The sequence below is a fragment of the Eleutherodactylus coqui genome, chromosome 4 (assembly GCF_035609145.1).
Source record: "Eleutherodactylus coqui strain aEleCoq1 chromosome 4, aEleCoq1.hap1, whole genome shotgun sequence".
NCBI lineage: Eukaryota > Metazoa > Chordata > Amphibia > Anura > Eleutherodactylidae > Eleutherodactylus > Eleutherodactylus coqui.
In genome coordinates this window covers 88,542,175-88,563,657 of record NC_089840.1, presented here as the reverse complement: position 1 = coordinate 88,563,657, position 21,483 = coordinate 88,542,175, and positions in this window count along the sequence as shown.

The window sequence follows — 21,483 nt, the reverse complement described above, 5'->3', positions numbered from 1 at the left end:
AGAGATGAGCGAACACCAAAATGTTCGGGTGCTCGTTATTCGGAACGAACTTCCCGCGATGCTCGAGGGTTCGTTTCGAACAACGAACCCCATTGAAGTCAATGGGCGACCAGAGCATTTTTGTATTTCGCCGATGCTCGCTAAGGTTTTCATGTGTGAAAATCTGGGCAATTCAACAAAGTGATGGGAACGACACAGCAACGGATAGGGCAGGCGAGGGGCTACATGTTGGGCTGCATCTCAAGTTCACAGGTCCCACTATTAAGCCACAATACCGGCAAGAGTGGGCCCCCCCCCCTCCCAACAACTTTTACTTCTGAAAAGCCCTCATTAGCATGGCATACCTTTGCTAAGCACCACACTACCTCCAACAAAGCACAATCACTGCCTGCATGACACTCCACTGACACTTCTCCTGGGTTACATGCTGCCCAACCGCCCCCCCTCCCCCCCACAGCGCACACCAAAGTGTCCCTGGGCAGCCTTCAGCTGCCCTCATGCCACACCACGCTCATGTCTATTTAGAATTGCGTCTGCCATGACGAGGGACCGCAGGCACACACTGCAGAGGTTGGCACGGCTAGGCAGCGACCCTCTTTAAAAGGGGCGGGGCGATAGCCCACAATGCTGTACAGAAGCAATGAGAAATAGAATCCTGTGCCACCGCCATCAGGAGCTGCACACGTGGGCATAGCAATGGGGAACCTATGTGCCACACACTATTCATTCTGTCAAGGTGTCTGCATGCCCCAGTCAGACCGGGCTTTTTAATTCATAGACACAGGCAGGTACAACTCCCTATTGTGAAGTCCCTGTCGACCCACAGCATGGGTGGCTCCCTGGAACCCACCGGCGGTATACAGAAATATCCCATTGCATTGCCCAACACAGCTGAGGTAGTAATGTCGTGCTTAATGCAGGTGGGCTTCGGCCCACACTGCATGCCCCAGTCTGACTGGGGTTCTTTATAAGTGTACAGATGTAGTAAAAACTCCGTGTGCACCTACAGCATGGGTGGGTGCCAGGAAGCCACCGGCGGTACATAGAAATATCCCATTGCATTGCCCAACACAGCTGAGGTAGTAATGTTGTGCTTAACCCTTTCCAATCCAATTTGTATATGGTTTTCCTAGGGGGCTTACTCTTTTTCTGCCATTATACAACGGCGCTATATGCTGGCTAAAGCCAGTACTGCATGAGCTGACACGTAGGATAGGCTCCGACAGCAGAGAGGCTGGCAATATACAGTAAGAGAACCCCGACGGACGTCTACCAACAACGGAGCTGTACAGCCTTAAACCCTAATGTCTTCACAGGTCACACAGTGGACTGGAAAGGGTTAATGCAGGTGGGTTTCGGCCCACACTGCATGCCCCAGTCAGACTGGGTTTCTTTATAAGTGGAAACAGATGCATTTATAATTCCCTGTGGACCCACAGCATGGGTGGGTGCCAGGAAGCCACCGGCGGTACATAGAAATATCCCATTGCATTGCCCAACACAGCTGAGGTAGTAATGTCGTGCTTAATGCAGGTGGGCTTCGGCCCACACTGCATGCCCCAGTCAGACTGGGGTTCTTTAGAAGTGGACACATGTAGGTTAAACTCCCTGTGGACCCACTGCCTGGGTGGGTGCCAGGAAGCCACCGGCGGTACATAGAAATATCCCATTGCATTGCCCAACACAGCTGAGGTAGTAATGTCGTGCGTAATACAGGTGGGCTTCGGCCCACACTGCATGCCCCAGTCAGACTGGGGTTCTTTAGAAGTGTACAGATGTATTAAAAACTCCGTGTGCACCTACAGCATGGGTGGCTCCCTGGAACCCACCGGCGGTACATAAAAATATCCCATTGCATTGCCCAACACAGCTGAGGTAGTAATGTCGTGCTTAATGCAGGTGGGCTTCGGCCCACACTGCATGCCCCAGTCAGACTGGGGTTCTTTACAAGTAGACACATGTAGGTTAAACTCCCTGTGGACCCACTGCCTGGGTGGGTGCCAGGAAGCCACCGGCGGTACATAGAAATATCCCATTGCATTGCCCAACACAGCTGAGGTAGTAATGTTGTGCGTAATACAGGTGGGCGTCGGCCCACACTGCATGCCCCAGTCAGACTGGGGTTCTTTAGAAGTGGACACATGCAGTTACAACTCCCTGTGGACCCACAGCATGGGTGGCTCCCTGGAACCCACCGGCGGTACATAAAAATATCCCATTGCATTGCCCAACACAGCTGAGGTAACGTCAGCTGTAATGCAGGTGGGCTAAAAATTAATTTGATTACACTGTAGGCGAGGGCCCACAAAAATTGCTGTATCAACAGTACTAATGTACATCCCAAAAATTGGCCATGGCCAGCCAAGAGGGCAGGTGAAACCCATTAATCGCTTTGGTTAATGTGGCTTAAGTGGTAACTAGGCCTGGAGGCAGCCCAGTGTAACGAAAAATTGGTTCTAGTTAAAGTTCCAATGCTTTTAAGCGCATTGAAACTTATAAAAATTGTTCAGAAAAATTATTTGAGTGAGCCTTGTGGCCCTAAGAAAAATTGCTCGTTCAGCGTGATTACGTGAGGTTTCAGGAGGAGGAGCAGGAATATTAGACACAGATTGATGAAGCAGAAATGTCCCCGTTTTGGATGGTGAGAGAGAACGTAGCTTCCATCCGCGGGTGCAGCCTACGTATTGCTTACGTATCGCTGCTGTCCGCTGGTGGAGAACAGAAGTCTGGGGAAATCCAGCCTTTGTTCATCTTGATGAGTGTTAGCCTGTCGGCACTGTCGGTTGACAAGCGGCTACGCTTATCTGTGATGATTCCCCCAGCCGCACTAAACACCCTCTCCGACAAGACGCTAGCCGCAGGACAAGCAAGCACCTTCAGGGCATACAGCGCTAGTTCAGGCCACGTGTCCAGCTTCGACACCCAGTAGTTGTAGGGGGCAGAGGCGTCACCAAGGATGGTCGTGCGATCCGCTACGTACTCCCTCACCATCCTTTTACAGTGCTCCCGCCGACTTAGCCGTGACTGGGGAGCGGTGACACAGTCTTGGTGGGGAGCCATAAAGCTGGCCAGGCCCTTAAAGACTGTTGCACTGCCTGGGATGTACATGCTGCTCGATCTACGCACATCCCCTGCTACCTTGCCCTCGGTACTGCGCCTTCTGCCACTAGCGCTGTCGGCTGGGAATTTTACCATCAGCTTGTCCGCAAGGGTCCTGTGGTATAGCAACACTCTCGAACCCCTTTCCTCTTCGGGAATCAGAGTGGGCAGGTTCTCCTTATACCGTGGATCGAGCAGTGTGTACACCCAGTAATCCGTCGTGGCCAGAATGCGTGCAACGCGAGGGTCACGAGAAAGGCATCCTAACATGAAGTCAGCCATGTGTGCCAGGGTACCTGTACGCAACACATGGCTGTCTTCACTAGGAAGATCACTTTCAGGATCCTCCTCCTCCTCCTCCTCCTCCTCAGGCCATACACGCTGAAAGGATGACAGGCAATCAGCCGGTGTACCGTCAGCAGCGGCCCAAGCTGTCTCTTCCCCCTCCTCCTCATCCTCCTCATGCTCCTCCTCCTCCTCCTGTACGCGCTGAGAAATAGACAGGAGGGTGCCCTGACTATCCAGCGGCATACTGTCTTCCCCCGCCCCCGTTTCCGAGCGCAAAGCAGCTGCCTTTATGGTTTGCAGGGAATTTCTCAAGATGCATAGCAGAGGAATGGTGACGCTAATGATTGTAGCATCGCCGCTCACCACCTGGGTAGACTCCTCAAAATTACCAAGGACATGGCAGATGTCTGCCAACCAGGCCCACTCTTCTGAAAGGAATTGAGGAGGCTGACTCCCACTGCGCCGCCCATGTTGGAGTTGGTATTCGACTATAGCTCTACGCTGTTCATAGAGCCTGGCCAACATGTGGAGCGTAGAGTTCCACCGTGTGGGCACGTCGCACAGCAGTCGGTGCACTGGCAGCTTAAAGTGATGTTGCAGGGTGCGCAGGGTGGCAGCGTCCGTGTGGGACTTGCGAAAATGTGCACAGAGCCAGCGCGCCTTTACGAGCAGGTCTGACAAGCGTGGGTAGCTTTTCAGAAAGCGCTGAACCACCAAATTAAAGACGTGGGCCAGGCATGGCACGTGCGTGAGGCTGCCGAGCTGCAGAGCCGCCACCAGGTTACGGCCGTTGTCACACACGACCATGCCCGGTTAGAGGCTCAGCGGCGCAAGCCAGCGGTCGGTCTGCTGTGTCAGACCCTGCAGCAGTTCGTGGGCCGTGTGCCTCTTATCGCCTAAGCTGAGTAGTTTCAACACGGCCTGCTGACGCTTGCCCACCGCTGTGCTGCCACACCGCGCGACACCGACTGCTGGCGACATGCTGCTGCTAACACATCTTGATTGCGAGACAGAGGAGGAGGAGGAGGGTGCTTTAGTGGAGGAAGCATACACCTCCGCAGATACCACCACCGAGCTGGGGCCCGCAATTCTGGGGGTGGGTAGGACGTGAGCGGTCCCAGGCTCTGACTCTGTCCCAGCCTCCACTAAATTCACCCAATGTGCCGTCAGGGAGATGTAGTGGCCCTGCCCGCCTGTGCTTGTCCACGTGTCCGTAGTTAAGTGGACCGTGGCAGTAACCGCGTTGGTGAGGGCGCGTACAATGTTGCGGGAGACGTGGTCGTGCAGGGCTGGGACGGCACATCGGGAAAAGTAGTGGCGACTGGGAACTGAGTAGCGCGGGGCCGCCGCCTCCATGATACTTTTGAAGGACTCCGTTTCCACAACCCTATACGGCAGCATCTCAAGGCTGATGAATTTTGCTATGCGGATGGTTAACGTTTGAGCGTGCGGGTGCGTGGCGGCGTACTTGCGCTTGCGCTCCAACAGTTGCGCAAGCGACGGCTGGACGGTGCGCTGAACTACACTGCTGGATGGGGCCGAGGACAGCGGAGGTGAGGGTGTGGGTGCAGGCCAGGAGACGGTAGTGCCTGTGTCCTGAGAGGGGGGTTGCATCTCAGTGGCAGGTTGGGGCACAGGGGGAGAGGCAGGGGTGCAAACCGGAGGCGCTGAACGGCCTTCGTCCCACCTTGCGGGGTGCTTGGCCATCATATGTCTGCGCATGGTGGTGGTGGTGAGGCTGTTGGTGTTGGCTCCGCGGCTGAGCTTTGCACGACAAAGGTTGCACACCACTGTTCGTCGGTCGTCAGGCGTCTCTGTGAAAAACTGCCAGACCTTAGAGCACCTCGGCCTCTGCAGGGTGGCATGGCGCGAGGGGGCGCTTTGGGAAACACTTGGTGGATTATTCGGTCTGGCCCTGCCTCTACCCCTGGCCACCGCACTGCCTCTTGCAACCTGCCCTGCTGATGCCCTTGACTCCCCCTCTGAAGACCTGTCCTCCTGAGTAAGCGTTGCACACCAGGTGGGGTCAGTCACCTCATCGTCCTGCTGCTCTTCCTCCGAATCCTCTGTGCGCTGCTCCCTCGGACTTACTGCCCTTACTACTACCTCACTGCAAGACAACTGTGTCTGATCGTCATCGTCCTCCTCACCCACAGAAAGTTGTTGAGACAGTTGGCGGAAGTCCCCAGCCTCTTCCCCCGGACCCCGGGAACTTTCGAATGGTTGGGCATCAGTGACGATAAACTCCTCTGGTGGGAGAGGAACCGCTGCTGCCCAATCTAAGCAGGGGCCCGAGAACAGTTCCTGGGAGTGTTCCCGCTCCTGAGCAGGTGTTATTGTAGTGGAGTGAGGAGGCTGGGAGGAAGGAGGAGCAGCAGACAGAGGATTCGGATTGGCAGCAGTGGACGGCGCAGAACTGCGGGTAGACGATAGGTTGCTCGAAGCACTTTCTGCCATCCAGGACAGGACCTGCTCACACTGCTCATTTTCTAATAACCGTCTCCCGCGTGGACCCATTAATTGGGCGATGAATGTGGGGACACCAGAAACGTGCCTCTCTCCTAATCGCGCAGCAGTCGGCTGCGACACACCTGGATCAGGAGCTTGGCCTGTGCCCACACCCTGACTTGGCCCTCCGCGTCCTCGGCCGCGTCCACGTCCTCTAGGCCTAACCCTACCCCTCAGCATGCTGTATTACCAGTGATTTGATTTCACAGGCAGGAAATAAATTGGCGCAAGACTGCAGGCCAAATATAATTTTTTCCCTTTTTTGAAAACGAAAGGCCCCACTGCCTCTAGTGAATGAATAATCTAAGTTTAATAACTGTGCTGTTTTCCTGCTAATGTGTCACAGAACGTGAGGGTAGCAGAGTTATTAACTGTGGCAGAGCAGGTATTTTTTTTCCCAATTAAGGAAAGCAAATGGCGAAGCCAGGAGTAAAACGTAGCTGGGTGCGTATGATTTTTACAGGTTGCACACGCAGCCGACACGTGTCCACCGGCGTTAGGACGGACAGAGGCAGGACAAATAGAATTATTTTCCGTTTTTTTGCACCAAAAGGCAGCACTGCGTATATTCTATGAACATGAGAAGTTTAATAACTGTGCTGTTTTCCTGCTAATGTGTCACCGAACGTGAGGGTAGCAGAGTTATTAACTGTGGCAGAGCAGGTATTTTTTTTCCCAATTAAGGAAAGCAAATGGCGAAGCCAGGAGTAAAACGTAGCTGGGTGCGTATGATTTTTACAGGTTGCACACGCAGCCGACACGTGTCCACCGGCGTTAGGACGGACAGAGGCAGGACAAATAGAATTATTTTCCGTTTTTTTGCACCAAAAGGCAGCACTGCGTATATTCTATGAACATGAGAAGTTTAATAACTGTGCTGTTTTCCTGCTAATGTGTCACCGAACGTGAGGGTAGCAGAGTTATTAACTGTGGCAGAGCAGGTATTTTTTTTCCCAATTAAGGAAAGCAAATGGCGAAGCCAGGAGTAAAACGTAGCTGGGTGCATATGATTTTTACAGGTTGCACACGCAGCCGACACGTGTCCACCGGCGTTAGGACGGACAGAGGCAGGACAAATAGAATTATTTTCCCTTTTTTTGCACCAAAAGGCAGCACTGCGTATATTCTATGAACATGAGAAGTTTAATAACTGTGCTGTTTTCCTGCTAATGTGTCACAGAACGTGAGGGTAGCAGAGTTATTAACTGGCAGAGCAGGTATTTTTTTTCCCAATTAAGGAAAGCAAATGGCGAAGCCAGGAGTAAAACGTAGCTGGGTGCGTATGATTTTTACAGGTTGCACACGCAGCCGACACGTGTCCACCGGCGTTAGGACGGACAGAGGCAGGACAAATAGAATTATTTTCACTTGTTTTACAAGCAAAAGGCAGCACTGCGTATATTCTATGAATAATAACTGTGTTGTGGCCCTGCCTATACAATTCTTTCCCTGCAGTATCAATGGAGGGTGGAATGCTCTGCAGAGGCGATTTTGAGAAGCAAAAAAAAATGCAGCACAGCTAACAGCAGCCTGGACAGTACTGCACACGGATAAATATGGCCCTAGAAAGGACCGTTGAGGTTCTTGAAGGCTACACTCACTCCTAACACTCTCCCTGCCTATGCAGCACTTCTGTCCCTAATGCCAGGTGCAACGCTCTGCAGAGCCGATTTTGAGGAAAAAAAAATGGCACTGCTAACAGCAGCCAACACACAGCTATCAGTGGCCCTAATAAGGACCTTTGGGGGGTCTTGAAGCCTACACTAACTACCAATTCTTTCCCTACAGCAGCTTCGGTACAAACAGCACTGTCCCTCAGCTAACTCACCAGGCATCTGAGCCGAACCGCGGGAGGGGCCGACTTTTATGTTCGGGTGACACCTGATCTTCCCAGCCACTCACAGCAGGGGGGTGGTATAGGGCTTGAACGTCACAGGGGGAAGTTGTAATGCCTTCCCTGTCTTTCAATTGGCCAAAAAAAGCGCGCTAACGTCTCAGGGAAGGAAGTGAAAGTAACCAGAACACCGCATGGTGTTCGTTACGAATAACGAACATCCCGAACACCCTAATATTCGCACGAATATCAAGCTCGGAAGAACACGTTCGCTCATCTCTAGTAGTGACACTCAGCCGCTCTCCCTTCTCTCCTTTACGGATCCTGCGCTGTCAGTCTCCTTGTTGGTGTCACATGTTGCAAGCATTAGGCGACGGCGGCGAAGAGAGAGACAGCGGGTGACCAACTTCGGCGGACCAGGGACGGGAGACAGCAGAGCTCCGGTGGCAGTGACACTGGCAGGAAAGAAGCCCTGCGGAGCTACGAGCCCACAGCGTCAGGGGTTTGACAGCAGGGGGGGGGGAATGGCAGGCCGAAACTGGCGGGGAAGAAGGTCTCCGGGCACTGTGGAGCTACGAGCCACAGCGGTAAGCGTTAGAAACAGCACTGAAGAGTGCGCTATTTTCTCTGTCCAAAAAACACAACCATGATGGAATAGATGCAAAATGAAGTGAATGCAACGGAAGAATGGAAAACATAATGCTAATGTAAAATGAGGGGCACATTTTTTTTAAATTTTGTACCATAAACAAGTGCCAGTTTTTCAAACTGGAAAAACACTTAAAAATCTAATTACTAAGTGAGAAATCTTCCAAAAATGTCCTGTATGAACCCTAAGAGGTATGTATGATGTAAACTTGTGTGTCCAATTTTCATTGTAATTTTACTTGTCTCTTAGTGATGACTTCTGGTATAATAAAATACCCATATTTTACACTATACCATTTATATGTATGTATAATATTAAGGAAATGGTTGAAATTCAAGAAGGAAGGAAATTTCTTCACAGATGAGATTGCAAAATTCTGTATAGTTTGCTAAAGCAACTCTCCAGGCTCCACTTTTCTAAGGCTCCAATGATAATAATAATAATAAACTTTATTTGTATAGCGCCAACATATTCCGCAGCGCTTACATAGACAGGGGATACAGAAAGACAAAAGTACAAACATTACAGAACCATGGTTACATAGTGATCAGTTGATGGAAACAATAGGGGTGCGGGTCCTGCTCCAACGAGCTTACATACTACGAATAGTGGGGTGATACAGAAGGTAAAGGGGCTGGCGGTGTGCGCGGTATGGCGGGGTGGAGAGTGAGTGATGTTATACACATAGACAATGGTCAGACATTTAGCCGTGTGATGGCAGAAACGGTATGATTGCAGGAGCGGTTTATTATGGCTAGCAGGGATTGCAGTCAGTAGGTCAGGGAGCATGTTATCAGGCGGAGTACAGAGGGGTTTGTTTAGGGAATTCGGTATGCCTCCCTGAAGAGGTGCGTTTTTAGAGCACGCCTGAAGTTCTGCGAGTCCTGGATTGCTCGGGTAGCCTTTGGTAGTGCGTTCCAGAGGACCGATGCTGCTCTGGAGAAATCTTGGAGGCCGGAATGAGAAGTTCGAATTAAAGGGGCGCTCAGTCTGGTTTCGTTAGCAGAGCGGAGAGCCCGGGCTGGTTGATGGATTGAGATGAGGGAGGCGGTATAGGGGGGCGCTGCGCTGTGGAGGGCTTTGTGGATGAAGGTAGCGAGTTTAAATTGAATTCTGTATTTAATGGGCAGCCAATGCAGTGACTGGCACAGGGCAGAGGCGTCCGAGTAGCGTCTGGACAGGAAGATGAGCCTGGCTGCCGCATTCAGGATGGATTGGAGAGGGTAGAGTCTGGTGCAGGGGAGGCCGATCAGCAACGAGTTGCAATAATCGAGGTGGGAGTGGATGAGGGCAACAGTAAGCGTTTTTAACGTGTCTACAGTGAGAAAAGAGCGGATTCTTGCGATGTTCTTGAGGTGCAGCTGACAGGTTCGGGCAAGAGATTGGATGTAGGGGGTAAAAGAGAGATCAGAATCAAATATGACCCCAAGGCAGCGGGCATGTTGTCTAGGAGTTATGGTGGGGAGTGAAATTTATTGCTCTCCTTAGATAAGGAAAGCATCTCAGCAAGGATGGGTGAAAGATGCCATTTGGGGGAGGTGGATGGCAGAGGTGACTAAAAGTAAAGTTTCATTTACCGATGCAAACAGATGAAATGCAAAATACACAATTCACAGCAAGCAGGCAGCACAGAGGATTTAAGCAGAGGGAGATAGCAGGAGTACAGCTTGGAGTGGGATGGTGCAGAAATGAACGTACCGATGCAAACAGATGAAATGCAAAATACACAATTCACAGCAAGCAAGCTGATAATACAGTTCTGAGGATCTGCACAAGCTCATACAAGTAAAAAAATGAATCATGGAGACTGCAAATAGTATCTTATTTTATGGACTGCCCATGAACTTCTGAAAGGCTGATAACAATGCAGACTTCCTGGTGATCATGTGATAGACTTGTGTTTATATACATCGGCCAATCGGAGGAAGCAAAGCAGCAGTGGGAAGGACAGAACAGCAATCTGAACAAATGAATAGATAGGGGGTGTGTCTCAGACTACTGCAGACTCCCTCTACACATTGTAGATAAACTATAGTCACAGATCACAGCTCTTTGTTAAAGGGGTTGTCCAGTTACCAGACAACACTGCTGCTATAGCTGTACTATATTAAAAAAAAATATGAAGAAGAACACCTCTTCTCCATTCTTAGGGATCCAGTGCTGTCGCCCTGCCATCCTCATGGTTAGTATTGTAAAAAATAACATCACAGGAAGTCACCTGACCACTGCAGCCAATCAGAGGCTGCAGTATCTCCATTTTCAACTCCTGCCATCATGGCGCCCAGAATGTGACCACTGATACCGGGAGAACGAGTGGTGACGCTGCAGCCTCTCATTGCCTGCAGTGGCCAGATGACTTCCTGTGATCTCATCTTCTACAACAATCACCAGGAGGACAGTGGGGCATTGGTGCTGGATCTCCAAGGCTGAGGACGAATACGTACTGCTTTTTTTTCTCTTTTTAAGTTAGTTACAGTTATGGCAGCAATATTGTCTGGATACTGGACAATCCCTTCAACCGAGATGAGCTGAAAAACAGCCAAGTAGCAAGATATTTGGAAAAGCAGGTATTCGTCATCTGTGGATATTGACTTACATATGGTATCATTTGTGAGTTCCTGACTGCACAGTCACATTCACTGGGCTCATGTCTGATGAATGTAAAGGTATTTGTTTGGGTCATGTAAATCAGAGGCCCCTTACTTAAAACAATTGTCCAGGACTTTTGGGAAATTTCCTATTGATGACCTGTCCTCTGGATAGGTCATCAATAGGTGATCATTAGGGTTTCGCAGCTAGTGAACACTAACAATCAGCTGATTCCCAGCACTGCTGTCAGTATGGACAGTACTGACAGTGGTGTCATTAAGCAGCTGATCGGCAGAGATTCCAAGTGGCACTCTCCCACTGGTCATCAATGACCAGTGGGAGGGTGCCGCTTGGAATCTCTGCCACTGGTCATCAATAGGAAATTTCCCAAAAGTCCTGGACAACCGCTTTAAATATGTCAGATTTTCAGGAAATCAGCAAGCACACTGATTCAAAGTAATCCTATCTCTTGTATCCATCAGTTCGATTGAATTTCCCTTGTAATATTTCTGCAAATGACCATTTCAGCAATCATTTCCTGACACAATTCTGATTCATGTCTGGAAATCACTGTATTCAGTGCGCAATTACGAAAGTGAAGACTAAGAGAGTGCGCCTGATGGAATTGACTGTGAACAGCATTCTGCAGCTTATTACATACTGGAATACACGCGCAAGCTGCAAAAGTCAAAAAGTGCAATTTAAAAAAAAATAAAAACTAATTATAAATATGCTTTTTAGCCCACTATAAATGCATTGCTAGCAAACAATGAGGTGGCGAATTTGCTCAAGGGTTATTTTAAAAGGCATAGAACAGAAATCCAATACCGGGCCCTACTGTCCTGCATGACAAAACTGGACACCATAATATGAGGCCCAATGAAGGTTTTGCTATGGGTCCCCATTTCCTCTATGGACGCAACTGACAAGAACTATAACATATATGTAGAAGTTTTATATTTAAAAAGTTTGTATGAGATGGGAATAAAAGGTTTAACGGGGCATGAGCTGCAATACCATCTGCAACATATTGACAAGAGTGGCACTGATTTAGGAAAAGAAGGCCCCTTTTATCCAAATCTCATACATGTTCTTTATTTTTTACTAAAAAATTAGAATACACACAGCTTATTTTTATAAGTTTATAATTTATTTCTAGTATATCGTATTATTATATCACTACCATTATTACACTTTTTTTTTACTATCACAGTTTTTCTAATATCACTAGTATTATCATTATATGTACTATTATGCTATCACTATTCTTACTATTATTATTTTATCACTATTAATATATTCTATGGCTATTGTATTGTATATAAAGCAATCAGATTACTGCCATAATCATTGGACCATTTTTACCCTCTCATTGGTATAATAAGCTAACTGTTATTATGAATATACTATTTAGTTCTATTATTAATTATACGATGCCTAAGCCTAACTTTGTTGATCCAGAAGAAGGTGAAAAAACCCTGGACACACTCAGTCAATTGTTGACACAGGAAAAAAATTCATACCTGACCCGGGAAAAGGTGATTGGTTCTGGAACCCTGCGTCAAAGCTTCTAAAGCCATTATTATATTATAGACCTTACAACTACTATTATATTATCATTTTAGGAGTATTACTACTATTGTTTCTAATTACTAGTATTACACTATTATTACATATATGCTAATACAATTAATTTTGCAGGTAAACAGCAGTCAATAAGAACATTGTGCCAATTCGTGATAAAACTACACGTAAGCACAGTTTTCATCTAGCTTGTAGCTGCCTGCCGTGTGACCACTAGGTATGAACTTGCCCTTCTGGAAGTTACTTTTGGAATGTAATCTGTGGGAAAAACTACAGAAAAATCCATATCCCAAATCCTCTAAATATCGTCCCTAGACACCCCCAAAATACAGAACCCCAGAGCCCAATATTATAGACCCCAGAAGAGAATCCCCCTAAATACAAACTCCAATCAGAGCACCATTATCTAAAATTTCAATTTTTTTTCACTGTTGCATTCCTAATACCATAACATTTTAACATTTTCTGTCGACATAGCCATATAAGGGCTTATTTTTTTTGTGGGATGAGTTGTATTTTTAATGGTATCCTTTTGGGTGCATATAATGTATTGCATAACTTTTATTAATTATTTTTGAGGAGATTTGGAAAGAAAATTCTGCCACAGTTTTTGGGATCTAATTTTTGTTTTTCAGCATGCGAAATAAATAATGTAGTGATTATTTTTATTCTCTGGGCCAGCAAGATTCAAACGACACCACATTTATATTTTTATACCCTAAAAACACTACATCCAGCCAATCAGCAGCTTGGCCTATGACCTGTAATGTCACCCAGCGGTCCCAGTGCTGTTATGGAACCTTGTGTGCCTAAAAAAAGAACATGTACTAAAAGCAGCCCCTTAGGTCATCGCTATGGCACCCCGATGGATGCTGGGCAACCCTCGGAAATGAGACACACAGATTTTACACACAATCATACTCTCCTAAGCCATTGGCCCCGGGGAGTCCCCCAGCACACTACAGTCCGCCTTAGTGTCTGCCAGTGAATTCGGCCTGGGGGACCACCAGGGGATCCCCCGACTCCCTGGTGGGCCAGTAGCCTGTAGACATATGTATAACAATCATAGCTGGCACTCTTACCTCTTTCTTGAAGACAGGAGAGGGGAAGCGTTGAATGCATTTTGTCACCTGTCAGAACTCCTTTGCTGACGTGATGCTGGCACAACCTGAAAGGAGCACAAGCAGATAATGAGCTCAATCATGAATGTAGAGAAAGCGGCACAAAACTGACAGATACATGTAACCCGTTATCTACTCCAGAGTATGACGTATAAAGGTCAGTTAGCAGCCATCCATTCCCTGGATCTTCTATCTTCAGCTGATGCAAGGAACATGAATGCAAATACACTGTACTGACGTTCCAACTCTGTAAGTCAATGTCATCGCTGGTCCATCCTGCACCCAGGGTAAAGACTCAGCTAACTGCCCCAATCCTGATTGTAAAACCCTGGTCAGGGATGAGTCGCTTGTTGGTGTCCTCCTGGTGTCCCCACTGACTAGGCAGTGCCTACTAGGACACTCAGATCTTATAAACCTGTGGTTCCTTAACTATGAAGAAACTACGACTCTGAGTATGTTATGTCAGCTTACAGATGTGAGTGCATGCTTGGAATTGTAGATGGAACAGAGCAGAGGTAAAATGAGAAAGACTTCTCAATTAGGCCGCCTGCACACAGGCGGATTTGCATTGTGGAAACCGGAACGGGCGTCCGCCTCCGGATTCCCCAGCAAATACTGCCTATAACATGCAATTGAAAATAGCTTTTTCCTCTACACAAGCGGAAATCAATTGCGATTTTCCGCTCATGGAGAAAAAAATCACAGCATGCTCTATTTTTGCACAGATTCCGCACGGATGGCTTCCATTAAAGTCAACGGAAGCGGTCTGATCCGTGGCACTTGTGCGATGCCGTGGGAAAAGTAGAGTTTTTAAAAAAAAAATCTGTACTGCGGATGCCGGCTGGGCACAGGGTCGGATTCCGCATTTGGAATCCGACCCGCCAGTGTGCAGCCAGCCTTAAGAGAGCACAACATATACTACATGGTCAACTGTTTCAATATTGAAACCCGCTACAACTACCTGATCACCCACTACAATTACCTGATCCCCAGGGCAATTTGCTTTAGAGAAGAGGTTGTCCAGATGGGCCATCTCTTGTAATATGAGATATAGTATACAACTGTTGTGTTTCTTGTGTCCTCACTGCTCTGGTATCAGTTAGATATGAATACAGTTACCGTAAACCACATGTATTATAATGTTTTGCCTCATTTGCTGTCCTTCTTTCAGTGTATTATTGCGCCATATTTAGTGCTAGACTGGACCACTGGAAGATCCTCTAGTCCATCCCAGTCTGACAGTGACAGAGCCTATGATTGCACACCACTAGAGGGTCCTGGGCAGTGTGGAGCTGTCTAAACTGGCCCTCCACCCACCCCAAAAGTTCTACTTGCTTCAGGAATTGCATTACTTAGGCCTCCTGTCCACGGGCGATTCTGCATTGCGCTATCCGTGGCGATAATCCGCACGCAGGTAATGTAATGAACGCTTTCTATAGGATAACTATGGAAAGTGCAGCCCGAGATACACAAATCTGCTTCAATTTTCTGCTTGCATATAAAAATCGTGGCATGCCGCAATGAGCCTATCATAATGATAGGTTCATTCCGGAAAATCGTGGTGACTTTAGTGGTCTTTCGCTATTGAAATCTGCTGCGTTACAGCACAACGCTCGTGGGCCGGCCACGAACCGCAGCTCACATAGTTTGACTCCTCCCCCATCTCCAAAAGATTAGTTAAGCGCCGGAAAGAAGGAATTGGGTAGAAATCGGGTTATGTGAGCTGCAGTGCTGTGATAGACTGCAGTCTGAGATTAAGTAATCTAGTTATTAAAGCAGCACATTTCTTGGGCACATTTACGTTGTGGGGACTCACAAGGGGACACATTTACTTTGTGGGGGCTCAGAAGGCACACATTTGCTTTGTGGGGGCACATATGGGCCACATTTACTTTGTGGGGACACAAAGTGGGCCCATGTACTTTGTGTAGGAACAGATAGAGCACATGTGCTTTGGGGCACAGCAGGGCAGGACTGCCCTGATGGAAGAACAGAGTCACGCTCACTTACGAAGCACCAACTTCCGTGAGTGACAGAGAGGGAACACGCAGCCAGGTAAGTATAAGTATTCCTGGGATCCATGTTTCCTGTCCCATAAACATTATAACATAGCTTATAGGGCTTATCGGACATGACAGGTTCCCAAATACACCTTACACACAACTAATACAGTAAATTGTACATGTAAATGATGCCACCATAACAAACTTATCTAACCAGGTCCAGTCACTCAACTAAGTCCAAAAGAGCCTTTGGCCTTTGTTGGGCCAATATATCTCTGTGCTTTTCTTTGAGGTATTGATTAGCAAAGTAGACAACACGACTCCATACAAAAGTATACAAGAGAAAAATATATTTACCACATGGTATATATTTTATTAAATTGGGAGCCTATTAACGACATATCTCAGTGTATTCCTATATTGTGGAAGTCATTATAACCTTTTGTCAGTGGTGTATGTTGGAAGTAACACTTAAAGTATACACCCAATGTAGGGGTCTTATGAGATATGAACAGAGCCTAAGTGCATGTTCATATTGTATTCGTGATTGTTCCCAGCAAGAGAAACCAAGTAATCTTGTAGATATAATACCTTTTAATTGCTAACAAAAATACATGATGTTAATGCGAGCTTTCGAACCAACACAGCCCGCTATTCAATTGGACATTGGGCCTAAAACAAGCATGTTAGAGAGGCAGAGTCTCTCAGAAACAAGGATGGTCAAAGGTTCACAATCTGTGAAAAACTCATGAAAGGCACTGTCAATGCTGAGCAGTAGAGGTTGTAGAACACCATATGCTTCATCCAGACAACGTCTCATTCAGGGAAGGCCTTGTATATTTCAGCAAGACAACGCTAAACCACATACTGCATCCATCACAACAGCATGGCTTCACAGAAGAAGAGTCCGGGGGCTGAACTGGCCGCCTGCAGCCAAAAGCTTTCACCAATAGGAAACATTTGGCACATTATGAAACAAAAAGTTTGACAAAGACGGCACAGAGCTAATGAAAATTTATAATTCTACATCAGACAACAATAGGACAACATTCCTCTCCCAAAACTTCAGAAATTGGACCCCTCACTTCCCAGATGTTTACAGACTGTTGTAAAAAGAAGGGGATGCTACACAATGGTAGACATGGCCTGTCCCAACTATTATAAGATGTGTTGCTGCCAACAATTTTTGTTAATTAATTTTTTTAATGAAATGGAAAAATTTCTCGCTTTCACCTTCTCATATGTAAACTATGTTCGGTTGTAAATAAAATATGGTTATATGAGATTTCAAAATCATTGCATTCTTTATTTGCATTTCTTTACATTTTATACAACATCCCAACATTTTTGGAGTTGGGGTTGTAAATAGCACTACTAATCATACACATATGGGGGGGTGGACAAAAATATGGAAACACTGTACAAAATACACTCTTTAAAATCGGTCTCTACATGTCATTGAAATATGATTTATAATGACATGTAACTTAAGTGGAGGTAATATGACACGGATGCTGCTGGGCAGAAGTGAACATCTACCCAAATAAGAAGGTTCCATTAGTCAGGGGTTTGAGATACTCAGCTGCTGTTACCAGCTGTCTCCCGAAACCAACCAGAGCAGAGCAAGAGGTGAAGTAAACACAAATTTGGTATGAAAGTTCTCAGCCAAGCAGGGGTCAAAAGGGCAGCTTAGTGCTAATGATTAAAATCCCAGGCATTTTGTACAGTGTTTCTATATTTTTGTCCACCCCACGTAAGTACAACCACTAACAATTCATGAATATTTACATGTACACTATACATATATACACGGCTGACTCCAGGTTTATGTGGGCCCTCGGGCAATAGAGCCTCAGTGAGCTCCCTTGCAGAGTTTCATGGCACACAGAACAGTAAAACTGCAGTTGCATATTCCACAGTTGTTTTTTATACCTTATTTGCTAAAAGGTTAAAATAATGCATTGAATTTATTGTATGGGTCATTAGAATTTCAGTTATACCAATATGTGCATATCATTGAAATAATACTTTGATATATTTAGTTTACCAAAGCATTACTGCCAATCCATACAGCACTAGAACCAAGCTCATAACATAAATGTAGCCCCAGAACCATGCCCAGTACATAGATACATTACATGAACCAACTGCACAGCAAACATAGTAGCAGAATCAAGCTCAGTACATAAATACTGCACCCAAACTAGGATCTATAGTTCTTGAGTGTATTAAGGTTGCTTGTCCACGGGTGGGTTTTCATTGCGTTCCCCGCTACGATAATCCAGCCGCAGGGAACGCAGTGAAAGCTCTCCATTGCGTTGCTATGGAGAGCGCTTCCCCCCTGTCCACGAGCGGAGAATCACTACGATTCTTCGCTGGTGGCCGGCAAATCGCAGCATGCTGCGATTTGCTGCGATTCTCCGCGGTCAGCCTATCTGTTAGATTGGCTGACAGCGGAGATCCGTCTGCCAGCTCCTGCTCCTGGGCGGCGGTATCCTGCAACAGAGAGCCGCTGCAGGATACCGCAACGCCCATGGACAGGCAGCCTAAGAGTGTATTTTACATATAACTGTCAAAGCCTGACAGCAGGTTTACTGACCTGAACTCACAGCATGAAAAGAGATCTATGAAGTGAGTGGACTGAAAGTAGAAGTAGGGGCGCACAGAAAATTCATGGGGCTCCACTGCAAAACTCACCCCCCAAAAATATACATACAAATCACAAGGCTTATAAAGTGGCTGTCGTCAACAAAGTGGTTCAGCTCCATTATACCTATAAATAATCCAGTCATCATGTAATGTACTCAAATACCATAGTTACCTCCAGTGATCGCAGGTGATGTCCTATCTGTTTGTGGTCATCCGTGTTTGGTTTTCTTCTCTCTAGGTCCAGACCGCCACTAACGGTTTTTTCCAGCCACAACTCATTTCTGCACATTCTCCCTGTCTTGCTGCCACAACCCCTAATGAATTTCTCAGTGCCCCCATAGTCATAATGTGTTTGCTGTTGTGCAATGTAGCAGTTCCCTCACTGTGGCCTGACAATGTAACCATGTCCCAAACATGTATTAGTGCCTGCCCTGCTGCCTCATAATGTAATAGTGCCCACACTGTGGCCCCACAATGAAATGTATTGCCCCTGTTGTGGCATTAATTAGTAATATGCTGCTCTCTGTGGCCCCCAGTTAGTAACGTTGACCCATCTTGAGCCCAATAATAATAGCAACCCCTCTGTAGCAGCTTGAAATTAACATGGCACTCCCCATCAGATGCAGCGCTCTGTCCGGCAGAATATAACTTCATTCCTCCTACCTCCAGCTCCCCATGCACAGTACAGTGAGTGCTGGAGCCAGGGGGACGAGGAATGAAGTTATACTCTGCCGGACAGAGCACTGTGTCTCAACTCAGAAGTCAGACCTTCCTATATCTACCGTATGTAATGGAGATGCAGCCTGTAATCCAGTACCAGTGGCCACAGTTCACACGAACGTGTTGGATTCCACGAGCGGATATCCACAGCGGAAGACCTGCAGATGATCACGGAAGCAAATTGCGTATGGTCGCATATGGTTTTCTGCACAGATGTACATTTTAGGACAATGTATCGCCCGCAAAGAAGAAAGAACACAAGCAGGGAATGACATCAGAGTAGTAGCCTAACCCCCTGGAAACATCCTTTTATCGCTCAGGCGACATTCTCTTGTGCTGTCGTGGTAGGAGCTGCTCTGAGAGCCTTCAGGATGGGGTACTGCTCTCTTGGCAGGTTTATACTACTTTTTTTGGAAGTAGTATAAAGTCCCCCCTCACTTTTTCTTGTGGAGGAAGTGCACAAAAGAATAAATGGACACAAACAAATATACTTCTCCAATTAAGGCCACCTGCAGACGAGCGGGTCGGATCCGACAGCGAGAATTCTCGCCGCGGGACCCGACCTGAGAGCCTGCAGGGACAAGCGCGTACTCACCCGCGCCTGGCGGCCCTGGCTCTTTCATGTGCCAGCTGCCACGCAGCCGGCGCATGCGCAGACCGAAACCGGTGGCCGGGTGAGTGCGAGCCCTGCACAAAAATAGGACATGCCGCGGTTTGTTTGCCGCGCGAGATTTCGCGCGGCCAAACCGCGGCTGTCTGCATAGGAGTGCGTATTGTAATGCACTCCTATGCAAACTTTCAGCGGCGGAAATCTCGCCGTGGGATTTCCGCCCGTGTGCAGGCGGCCTTAGGCTACAAGCAAGTATTGAAGAAATGTCCAAAAATACACAATGGAACCGCCCAGGGCAAAGCGGCCCTGTGTATTTGGATTAGTATTAGAGTGATAAACGTGTGTCAATTTAAGTCACTATAGAGCGCGACCAGACTAATACCCATCAGTGATAGTTCTCTATCTATGATGTTGCGATAGAAATATGCCGGTTGCCACATAGAGTACTAATATTTGGGTAAAATTGTGTATACTCTTAGCACAACGGCTGTTGTACACGTAGCTCTGTTCTGTGAGTATATCGCTTTATATAACAAGCTCTACGCGTTTCGTCATGTATGGCTCATCAGGAACCAAAATTTTGCTCTCCTGCCTACCATCTGGGCAGAAGACTCTGTGCTGTTGCTGCTTTGTTATTTTGGGCCTTGGGCTTTTGGGGTTAATAGGGCAAGCATTCTCTTGATGCACCACATGCATCATAGATAGCCACTTCAGCTAAACTCATCTAAACTTAGATAGCTATCTACAGGTTAGGTTGGTAGCTATTTTAGCACCTGGGGCAAGTATCAGAAATTAACCACACCTATACCTAGATAGCTAGCCATAGTACAGAGCAGTAGAGGTTCGCCCCCTTGTGGGCATCTCATAGGCTATATTGAGCTATTTTTGATGTCCATTTCTCATGAGCAGTTCTGTTTCTGAAACCAATTTTGGTTCCTGATGAGTCATACATGACGAAACGCGTAGAGCTTGTTATATAAAGCGATATACTCACAGAACAGAGCTACATGTACAACAGCCGTTGTGCTAAGAGTATACACAATTTTACCCAAATATCAGTACTTTATCTATGTGGCAACCGGCATATTTCTATCGCAACATCATAGATAGAGAACTATCACTGATGGGTATTAGTCTGATCGCGCTCTATGGTGACTTAAATTGACACACGTTTATCACTCTAATACTAATCCAAATACACAGGGCCGCTTTGCCCTGGGCGGTTCCATTGTGTATTTGTGGACATTTCTTCAATATTGGCTTGTAGCCTAAATTGGAAAAGTATATTTGTTTGTGGTCTTTTCATGTTGGTCCCAAATATAGGACCTTGTAATCATTAAATAAATCAATAAAGGTTACGTTTTAGGGGTCCCACCCAGTGATTACTTAATTTCCCTCCTGAGGCCTTTCCGCTTCAGTGACTACTGAAGAATAAGTGGAGGTTGCAGACAGCAGTCTGGATGGTGTGTTGCTCCCCAGACTCTGTCTTGCACATGCACTGCACATCGAACACATTCATAGAGATCAATAGAGCTCATACACACAGTTGCCGCTCCATTCATTTCAATGGGGCTGCCGGAAATAGCGGAGCAATTGAAAGTAAATGGAGAGCTAGTGCGCTTGCAAGACCAGCCTCCTCCTCACTGCGAAGTGTACCCTACAGTGAGCAGGACGGGGGACAAGGTGAGGGTACTGTTGTATCTTGTCTCCACCGGAAGAATGGGTGGAGACATGGGTTGACCTGGTTGAGTTGTAGGGGAGGGCTTGGTGACACCCACAACAGCGCTCTCATCTCCACTGCAGTCAGTGTCTCAGCTCCCATTTGCCAT